This window comes from Ascaphus truei, chromosome 1 (genome assembly GCF_040206685.1).
Source record: "Ascaphus truei isolate aAscTru1 chromosome 1, aAscTru1.hap1, whole genome shotgun sequence".
NCBI lineage: Eukaryota > Metazoa > Chordata > Amphibia > Anura > Ascaphidae > Ascaphus > Ascaphus truei.
The window spans coordinates 463,976,764-463,987,793 of record NC_134483.1 but is presented as its reverse complement, the minus strand read 5'-3'; the positions used below and the strand labels follow the sequence as shown (position 1 = coordinate 463,987,793).

General features: G+C 41.3%; 1 protein-coding gene across 3 annotated transcripts in view; it reads left to right on the top strand.

Annotated features, from left to right (window-relative positions):
- Positions 1–6,904: 6,904 nt before the first annotated feature.
- The window catches only part of CRACD (capping protein inhibiting regulator of actin dynamics), a 97,596-nt gene continuing 93,470 nt past the window's right edge, over positions 6,905–11,030 (top strand). For all 3 annotated transcript variants that reach the window (XM_075566192.1, XM_075566184.1, XM_075566177.1), the window contains exon 1: positions 6,905–7,038. The gene's annotated coding sequence lies outside the window, so the exon portion shown is untranslated. The remainder of the gene's footprint in view (positions 7,039–11,030) is intronic.

Below are 11,030 nucleotides of genomic sequence, written 5' to 3'. Positions count from 1 at the left end.
GCTTCACGCAGGTTACTTCCCAGCCTCCGCGCAGGCGAAGGCGCCATGGCCCCAGCCTAACGCAGGAATTGGCATGATACAGCAGCCTGTCTATTATATATTAAAGCAGCAAAACATGTGAAATCTTGTATGTTTTTTTTTAATAAACCAGTTCTGTAGTATTAGATAACAGTGACTGTTTATTTTTTGAACATTTTTTTAATTCAACTCTTAATGCTATTTTTAATGCGTTTTAAAGCATCGTTTGGTTTCTATCACAGGTTTTAGCCCAGCTCCCCAGCGGTGCAAGATCTTTGCAACACTTTCATGTTTGGGATCATTTGTTGCCAATATTCCCAGCAGTTTGAGCTGTAAACTGTAACAATAGATAATGTTACCTTAGTAATATAAGGATAAAATGTAGCTGCTTAGTTACCCTGATTGAAGGATTGGTTGAAACTGAAAGGCGTCCATTATGTTAGTCACACAATCAGGATTTTTACAGATTTATAACAGGAGCACCAAACGATTGCCAGCTTAGGTAAGAATGTAGAATTGGACATTGTCACATACTTTACATACACGAAGAAAAAAAGGGGGAATTTAGTATTGCTGCTTTAAGGTCATATATTAGGAGTGGCTAAAATAGGATAAGTTGAAAGTGACACTTTCCCATACCTGTAGTTTTGTGTCAGCAAGAATGTCTGGCAAAATGTCCTTATCTTTGTATTGGAAATATTTTTCTTAAACAAAAGGAATATGAATGACACAGTTTTTGCCTGCGTGTCAGCCACCAATAAATGGTGTATTCGCACATCTCTTTTGGGAGCTCTTCAACGTGCTCCTCTATCTGGCTTCCCTTACTGAGAGACTCCCAGTTTAAGCTACTGGTCCTATTTTAATAAGCCCAACAGCCAATAAGCAATATTGTACTTGGGTTAAGCATATTTTGTCTGCTGATCCCTACAAAATCAAAGAATTGGATATCGTTGGCAAAAACCAAACTTTATGAAAAAGTGTAGAATTGGTGCTAACCAATGCTGAATAGAGCAAAACTGTAAACAAGAATAGGTTGCACACCAAAAATACCTGCAGATAACCTTGATACAGATGATGCAAGGAAATCATGTTCACAGATGAGTTCTGCTTGCAATATATTTTGCCATTTATCATGGGGACATTGTATGTATTTGTATTGTATGTCTTTATTTATATAGCGCCATTAATGTACATAGCGCTTCACAGCAGTAATACATGTGGTAATCAAATAAATAACAGATAATATTAATAACAGATCATGGGAATAAGTGCTTTAGACATTAAGGAAGAGGAGTCCCTGTTCTGAGGAGCTTACAGTCTAATTGGTAGGTAGGGAGAACGTACAGAGACAGTAAGAGGGATTTCTGGTAAGTGCGTCTGCAGGGGGCCAAGCTTTATGTATCATGTGTTCAGAATAGCCACTGTGCTATTCATATGCTTCTTTAAGCAAGTGTGTCTTAAGGTGGGTCTTAAAGGTGGATAGAGAGGGTGCTAGTCGGGTACTGAGGGGAAGGGCATTCCAGAGGTGAGGGGCAGTCAATGAAAAAGGTTTAAGGCGGGAGAGGGCTTTAGATACAAAGGGGGTAGAAAGGGACATGATGAAAGAAACTTTTGGAGGTGCCCCAGGCTCTTTGTCAGGTCTAAATATTGTTTCCGCCATCATGTCCCCACATTAAATGGCAAAATATGTAGAGAAGCAGAATTTGTCTGTGAATGTTTTCCTAGGATAGTCTGTATCCAGGTTACCCGCAAGTAACTTTTTGTCTTCTGATCCCTTGTAATTATTCTATCCAGGGGAGCAGCGGTCCCTCATAGCATTTACGGATCGGGCTAATGATTCACTTCATCTCGCTGGAAGAGCTTCACGTACTGTATATATTTCACACGTCTCTGCACCGCTGAGCAGTGAGGGGGAGATGATTGTAGAGAATGATGGTCCAATGCCAACTACTCTGCTTTAAAAGACACTATAGACTAGAGCAGCGGTGCGCAAACTGTGGGGCGCGACCCCCAGGGGGGGCGCGACACTGCCGACGGGGGGCGCGGGGTTTACAGAGGCCCCGTGCGCTTCCCGAAGGCACTTAAATTAAGTGCCGGGGGAGCTGAAGGGCCTCTGTAAACCTAACTTACCGTGGCTCCGGCGGCTTCCTCCCTGTGTCGCCATGGCAACGCGGCGTCAAAATGACGCTGCGAGGTCATGTGACGTCACGTTGCTATGGCAACGTGACGTCATTACGCCGGAGCGCGGGTAAGTTGGGGTTGGGAGGGGGGCGCGGGAGTGAGGGGACAGCCGGCAGGGGGGCGCAGGGAAAAAAGTTTGCGCCCCCCTGGACTAGAGCACAACTCCTATGCTATTGTAAATTTGTTCATTGAAGAAGCGTTTGGATTTAGGATGTGATGTGCTATGAACAGTAAGAAAATGCGCATAGTGTTTTGTTTTGACTTATTTTCTGCTTGTATTTGGAATTTCCTACATGTGACACACTGTGTTACCAGATACATTTCTGCAACGTCAGGCTAGATTTTTTTTTTAATGCAAATGTGATCAAAATATATATGCAGAGAGACGCAGAATTTGGTTCTGTGTGTAACCCACCCTGTCCGGCTGCTAGGGAGTTTACATGGAAGGTCTCTTATATTGACTTACTCAGAGGATATTACCTTGACAGGGGGCCTGATTCGTGCGGCGGCAATGATGGGCGCCAGGAACTTTATTAATTCAACAGCAGCTTTATTGTTACATCAACATACACATGGATCTCGCTATGAACATAACTGCCTTCTCCCTTGTGCTGTCTGAATTTTTTCTTCCCTAGCTGCCCTGATCTTGGCCCGCTAGGAAGGTGCTGAGGCTTGATCCCCTATGTTACCTAATGTAGCCATCTTCTGGGCGGCCTGGGAATGGCTTCATCTCTTTATGGACCCTGTCGGACCTGCACTCTCTCTATTGGTGATCAATGTCCCACTCGTGGTCACTGCATGCCACCTTATGGTGACCTGTAGTTGGGCCAGCTATGGACCCTCCTATGGGTTGGCCCAACTATCTCCTAGAGTTGTGTACAGTGGAGCCCCCTCAGGGCATAGGCTGCAGCTATACAATCTCAGAGAGTAGCAATGAACCATTCTTACGGTCACTAATAACTGGGACACTTTCCCTAACTGTCAAACAATAAAAAGGGGATCCTATTCTATCTATTTACATAAACACTTACTATTTACACTGAGATCCCTCCTCTGTGTCTCCTCCAGGGATCTGAGTTCCAGAATCTTCTTCCTTATTATTTCTACTCCTATCTGATGTAATTGTCTACAGGCAGAAAAGGGGCATGACCTAACCTCTGCTGAGTCACCCCAGCACCATGTGATGGGGGAAGGGACTTTACTCTGAATGGGCTCACGCAGTTAACCCCTTAAGGCCATAGTAATCCCAAAGGGGGTTACATGTACATCTTATTATAATGTTACTCTTCCTATTGAAACTCCCTACATTGCAGACTGATAAACATGGTGCAAAACTAGGACCAAAGACCCTGACATATTGCTGCAGTGAGATGCAAGATTATAGTGACACAATTTACACCAATTGTGCTCCAAAATTACCTTGTTACATCATTCCTGAGTTTGATATAATGCTCCATTTAATAGATAGATTACCTAATTCCTTTCTCCCACTAAATCACTAATTAGAAAAACAGAAAATAATTAAAACGAGAGAAATCCATACAAACAATATAGCAGGAGAGCATTATACAAGATTTGTAAATGGACTAAGGGCACAAAGAAACAGATGCTGAGATTCTCAAAGCACTGAGATTGCGGTTCTTTGTCTGAAAGCTCCTGGTTTGCCGTTCCGTGTCAGATCGCACAGAACGGCAATCTTGGCGATTTAAAAATCTCAGTGAGAGCGTTAGAAATGATTAATCAGGTAAAAATAAATTTCCCCTAAACAAGGTGAGAGGAATGAAAATTAAATAAAAAAAAGACATGATGTTTGGGGAATCTTGTCCAAATTTTAATTGATAGACAAGCGGGAACTTTAAATTAAAAACAAACAAACAAGGAAACAAGTAGATTATAAAGTAGTGCTAGTTGTGATCATGAACAAGAAGAAAGTTTGAAAGATGGAAGTATTCTACCCTCTGTTTATCTCAAAGCTGCAGCTCAAGCTGTCATTTAAAAATGTTTTTAATTAAATATGTGCATCAATTCAATCTACACACTGACAAGTGATTTGCTAAATTGCCAATCGATCCATTCTCATGTGACCGATCGGCGAAGATTCAGCTTGGGGTTCACTAAATGCATCTTGGGTCCTCTTCTGCCGCACTGACAGCCAAAGCTCTGTGAGGACGATCACGTGACCAGGCAGGCACTAGATTCAATTGGTTCCCTGCTAGAGAGAGGGCAGGGGTCAAAAAGGTGATGCTGTTGGGGAAGGGGAAGTGACTTTGTAAATGGTTGCTATAGGAACAAAAATGCTTGTTACATTAGAATACATTAAACATTTCTTTAAAATAGTTTATTTTTTATTTTTTTAAATGCTACACGTATTTTGTCTTAGTACAGAACTGAATTATTAAAAAAAAAAAAACACACGTAGGATATTGCTTGAACTGCAGCTTGAAATGCCTTACTGGGAATTCAAAATTTCCGTGTAAAAACTATTGATTTATATAATAACCCCAAAATTTGTTTTATATTATCTAAAACTTTACGTTCAGAATTTATGCACATTAAAAACACATCCATTGAACCTTAAAGGTTTTACTGTAAAAAGCTATAAATGAAGAGTTATGGGAAACCAACCCACCCCCACCCCCACCCCCACCCCCACGGTACTTTATCAATAAATAACAAACTGCAGGCAGTCCTCGTTTTACAACGCTTCGCTTTACAACGAATGGCTTATCCAACGCTATGCAATGCATACCTATATTCATGTTTACAACGCCAAAATGGCTTATCCAACGCTCTTACGACGCTTTGCAAAGTTGTTTATGTGTATGTAACGGTCAGACCCCCCACCCAATCTCATATTGGCCCCTGGGGGTGTAATCTGCTCCCAATTACATGTATGTGTGTTGTGGTGCACCTGCTGGCAACAGGACTCCTGAGTCTCCCGCTGGTTGGTAATGGGGAATATCACCATGACAGGCGTCTGAGGTAGTGTTCTGAGTCCTACTCACATTTGGTACAGCGCCTCCACCCCATCAGGATCCCTACGGCCGCAGGGAGGAGTATCTGACAGGGAACTCCTTGGTGCATCTTCATGGGGAATAACTCCAAACTCACTCATGAAGGATCTCTTGAACCAGGGCATCTTTAATAGCATGTTACGTGGCAGACTGCCCATCATGGCGGCCGACACTTAGCCGCTCATTTCATTGAGGTACTCCATGCAGAAGGTTCCTCCTCTCTTAATTGAGTTGCTCTCCACCTATCCCCTAAGGGAGATCACCAGCTGTGCCAGGTCCCTGGACACAGTGTGTATTCAGCTTGTCACTTGCCACTCTGACCAGCAGAGCTTAACCTTGAACCTCACACTCTTAGAACTGACTAAGAACAGACTAACTTTAGGCAGTGCTGTGTAATATATAGACTCCAGAAAGACCCACCTCTGTGTCACTAACAGTGGACACAAAGCATGCTGTCACTTCCTTTGCTACAGATGACACTTCACCAGGGTTTTGAGGGCAAACCTCCATGATAGTTACTGGCAACCCTGCCTTCTTACCAGGATTACTGCCAGCATGAGAGAGATCTGTACACCAATTTTACACCTGGCTACATGTATATAATATATATATTATACAATGTAATATTATATTGTACTATATAATATATTATAATCTTATATTTTATATATATATATATATATAATACAGTATATACACTATATAATTTATGTGTGTGCTGCGTATCTTATTGCCTGCATGAAATATTTTGTGTATTTTAGCATTAAAAATGCCTTCAGGAACGGAACCTTTCATTTAAACAGTGTTCCTATGGGAAAACGTGTTTCGCTTTAAGACGTTTCGCTATCCAACGCCATTTTGAGTAACGCATTGTGGGGCTTATGCAGAGAGGAACGTTATTTAATGTGAAAACGGCAAGAAAATAGCCACAGAATTGGAGCAAGTTATGGTCGTATGCTGAAAGCTCCGTTACCTCATTTTTCTGATGAGATTCAAAAATGCCAAGTTTTTCTGGCTAGATTGAACTCGCTATAATATAGGGCAGAATGGCGAGTTGCAGTGCATCTATGCTACCTGCATACCACCCTATTTTAACATGGCGAATTTACCAATCTTTCCACGTGTTTGGCAATTTTTAAAGTAAAGAAACCTGCTGTGTCGAATTTTATGAATCTCTCCATGTTCTCTGCAGGACAAGCTTTTCTGGTACGTATTTTCGCCAAAAGATGGGGCTATTTCCCTTCTCTATCCTCTCTGCATAAGCCCCTGTGTCGGATAACCGAGGACTGCCTGTATATTAAAAATGCGGCTCCAATGATAAGGAGCATGTCCACATGTGAGAACGTTATAATTGTGAAAGCCGCACAATATTGAATTATTTTCTTAATAACTTATTCGAGACACTGACAGTTTGGGTGAAAATCTGTTAAAGTGTGTTTCTGAAATCAGAGAACAAAAGATGTCTTAACTCTGGACCTGAGCCTATTGTAGAATCTTAGCAATATTAAGTGTCAGACCTTATCAGAACCGTGAGTAATATTTAGAAAAGTGGGCGTTATAATGAAAGTGATATCATTTAAACAAGAGATTTGACTGCATAAAATGACTAATGCAGAGCAGTTTTGTTTCTTTACCGTACGATGGGAAGTATACTGTACAGTAAGAGGGTTGGTGAGTAATCATGCTTTATCTTTCTCTGATTCCTTGGTAAAGGGCTGTGATGTGATCTGGTCCAGTTGGCATTCGGCAGATATGCACCCTGCTAAATAACATGCAGAGTGAGCGACGCTCGTTGGAGACAAGATAACAAGAACTGCATTGGAAGGTGAGCAAATAATGAATTTGATAGCAGTGTTATCATACCACAGCAAGCAGGCGTTGGACATTTCAAATGGAATAGCACTTTTTGCAAGTGTAAACTCTTATTTTATGTAGATGTAAAGTATTGTTTTATATTTACAAAACCCACAATAGGCAGAATTGCACATGTAATGAAGTTAGAATAGACGGAAAATTGGACGCAACAAACGTATCATATTTGCTTGCCAAGTTACGTTGACATTAATTCATACCATCAGCGTAGTTAATTTTAGTGAAAGTTCATGCAGCAGGGCAGCTCCGGGAGAATCTCCAGCTTCTCAGGGCAGCTCCGGGAGAATCTCCAGCTTCTCAGGGCAGCTCCGGGAGAATCTCTAGCTTCTCAGGGCAGCTCCGGGAGAATCTCTAGCTTCTCAGGGCAGCTCCGGGAGAATCTCTAGCTTCTCAGGGCAGCTCCGGGAGAATCTCTAGCTTCTCAGGGCAGCTCCGGGAGAATCTCTAGCTTCTCAGGGCAGCCAATGTTTCACTAAAAAAAGAATCCACAATTCTGGAAAGAGGCTTTTTTTAAATGTAAGAGATGCTAAAAACCCTTTTGGCAGGAGTTTAAACCCCAGTTCAGGGCCTCTTGTTAGACTGGGTTGTTGCAACCAACCAATAGCCTATTCATGTTCAAATTCCTGTAGGTGCATTTACCTTTTGACCAGAATCCCCAAGTAGAGGTTTGAGAACCTCTGAGACCTGTTTGTGAATGGAGGTGCTTGAGGGCCACTTTGGTGCAGTTGCAGTGTTACCCTGGCGAGCTTTGGAGAGGCAATTACCCTGGGTATTTAGAGATTTTCTTGTATTTGTACGGTATACCGCCGTACCTTCAAATGTTAAGCATGTATAGTAAAGCCAACACTATTCATTTAATGCTGCATGCATTGCATGACCGTCAGCAGTAAAGGAGTTAAACGTGTATATTCATGATTCATCTTCCCATACATATAAGGGACATTTGAATGGGCCAGGGAGAATCAGCTTTAAACACACACACACACACACACACACACACACACACACACACACACACACACACACACACACACACACACACACAAGCAAAGCAGAGAAACATGCTGCATTCATCTTGTGCTGAAATGCTTGTAAGTGCAAAACAATTTGCTGAATATCTCAGGACATAGCAGAATGATTTTAGTCACTATATATACATGAATAAAACATTTCTGTGGGAAACAATCCACCATTATTACTGAACAATGTTGTATGTCATTTAAGTGACATTTTTCACAATCACATGTCTGCGTAGGAGACAAAACAATGTCATTTCCTGTAGTTACATTTTCTGAAACACACACAAACACGCATTGGATATACAATAGCAGTGGGACATTTCTTCACTTTTCCATTCTAACGTCTAGTAAACTCCTTGGTGGACGTCTGCCGCTCCTGATTTACAGTATCTGATGGAATTGAATGCTTGTACTGTACAGGTAACTTGCTTATACTGTGTCTCCCCAATGCTTAGCAGGACCATCTAGCAAGAATACATACTTTGCACCTCAAGTATTTGGATAGCGACCTTAATTGCAACACTGAAGCCCCTGGTACTTACCAGATCTTGGAAATAAATTGCTAAAAAATGTTTGGGTCAATAGCGGCCTTCACTCAGTTGCACTATCCATCGGAGGGGCTCTGTACGGGGTGTAAGGTTGTCTGACTAAGGAACCTCCGATGACTACTCGACCTGTGACCTGAAATCTTCACAATATCCAGTAAGTAACAGGGGCAGCATTGTTGCAATAAGCACGCCCACGATTAGTACCTCTTGCTCCATAATGTATTTCCAAAGACATTTGAGAAAAACCTGATCACTTACCATGATGCTTTCGCTTGGAACGTTGCAGAAGAATTTAGTATCATTGCCTGCCAATAATCTGCATGGTGCAAGTGGTTATTTGATTTTTAGCTTGTTTTTTTTTCTGTGGAAATGGCCTGCAGTGCATTGCATAGCAATGACCTCTGGATACTTTAGTAGAAAATGATTGACTGCCAGAGAAGGCTGCAGCATCTCATAGCGTTAATCAGGACAGAGCTAGATGGCAGTAGAGAGTTTATGAATAATACAGCTCTTCTGTCACAGACACGTAGCATGACTTACACATACTGTAGTACATCTGTAATGTGACAGTGGTAATACCCAAAAATATAGACGTACAGTAGATGATATCTCAATAGTGACCCAGCAGTCTGTTAGAACTACCAATGCTAGATTCAGAGACAGCCGATACTAATATCTGACAATAGCTAGCGCAGTTGCAGTACATACTATGTTTCGACTTGTGCATTATTATGGTTGAGTAACAGGTCTACTTTAGGGGGATTCTGTTGAACACCGTCAGTATATATAGTTACTTAGTGGAGTTGAAGAGCAAACTCATTGCACAGCAGCTAAACTAACTCATAGCACAGCAGCTAAACTGCGGTCTGCGCCTCGTACAAAAAATAAGACCCTGATTAAGAGTTGGCCAAAATAGGCGAGAAACACGGTTTGTGTGGTCCTTGTTAACCTAACTGCGTGACAGGCAGAGTGGAGACGTGTCTATTCCCAAATTCTTTAAATTAGCTCAACTTGTTTACATGTTAAATTGCACCTGTTTTATATTAGCCTCCAAATTAGCGTTTGATTAATGGCTGTTCTTACTTTAAGAACCTTTGTTAATTAAAGGGACCAGGTGCAAATCAGGCTACATTATAAGTACACATCATTTCCAGCACTTCGGTTTGAAAGCCTTGGCTGCAGTTGCGGCTCTTTTGATACACAGATGCTATCTGGCAATGCTTGCTCTTCAGAAAATAGATGTAGACCCTGCAGAAGAAGAGAGGATGTACGGCGTTAGAGTTAATGTATTTGCCATGCCTAACGACGAGGTAATACAGAGGTACAACCTAATACCTCACCTCATCGTAGAAATTCTGGAGCTCAGTCAGGCTGATCTAGAGACTATAGTACAGTCCATATGGAAAATGTCGCTCAGAGGTTAGCACCACTCCATGTTTTCCTGATGTGGAGCCTAAATTACATATTAGAACAGAGATCCCTCCGATTACCAAGTTACTGGCTGCTCCTTCTGCTAGGCTCAGTTGTTGCAGACATAGGTCACTCCCCTAAAAGTTCCCTTTGAAAGGGTGTGTGCTGATGCAATTAAGCGCAAACATTACGCAGGCGTAAATATTACACATGAGATGTATAATTGCGAAAGACTTTAAAATTACACATAGCCAATAGCGCTAATGTAATACGTCCTTATATTAATTTAAGACCAGTTGTTGGCAACTGTTATGCCTAACTCTAAGTGGGGGTCTTATTTCAGAAACGGCAGTGTTAATTGAAGTGTTAACTTCTTTATGCCAATGCTATTTTTTTGACTATGTCTAAAATCTAAATCGGGCCCATAATCTCAGTGTGAGACTTGTGGTGGTTTTCCATCATCCTGATTCATATTTCCAGATATCCCGTTTTTAATGTGATTTCAATACCATGCTCTCGTATGGCAACGTTGGTTTTAGCGGCACCTTAATGAAAGGTATGTTTTAATGTAAGAACCTCTCGTTTAATGCCTGTGTTAATTTAGCGTCGGTTCTAAACCTAAGGTGACGAGAAGGTTTGCTATGAACATATGTATGGAATTGACCTGTATGGAGTTCTGGTTGCACAGTAATAGGCAGGAAACCACACAGTCTGATCTAATCTGATTTATGCTGCCATCTGGTTGTTATATGTATTTTACGATTATTTATTGCATTCATATATAAATATATATTTTGAGGGTTATTTTTTTTTAGCACTAGGAAACTTTGTTATACAGTGTATCCCCCCAGGGTAATAGAGCACTGTGGGTTTCTTTAAGTACAAATAAATATGTATATATTAGTACTTTAAAAAAAATATTAGTCTCTATTATACTTGGGAGCATACATATCAAATTTTCCTAGTGT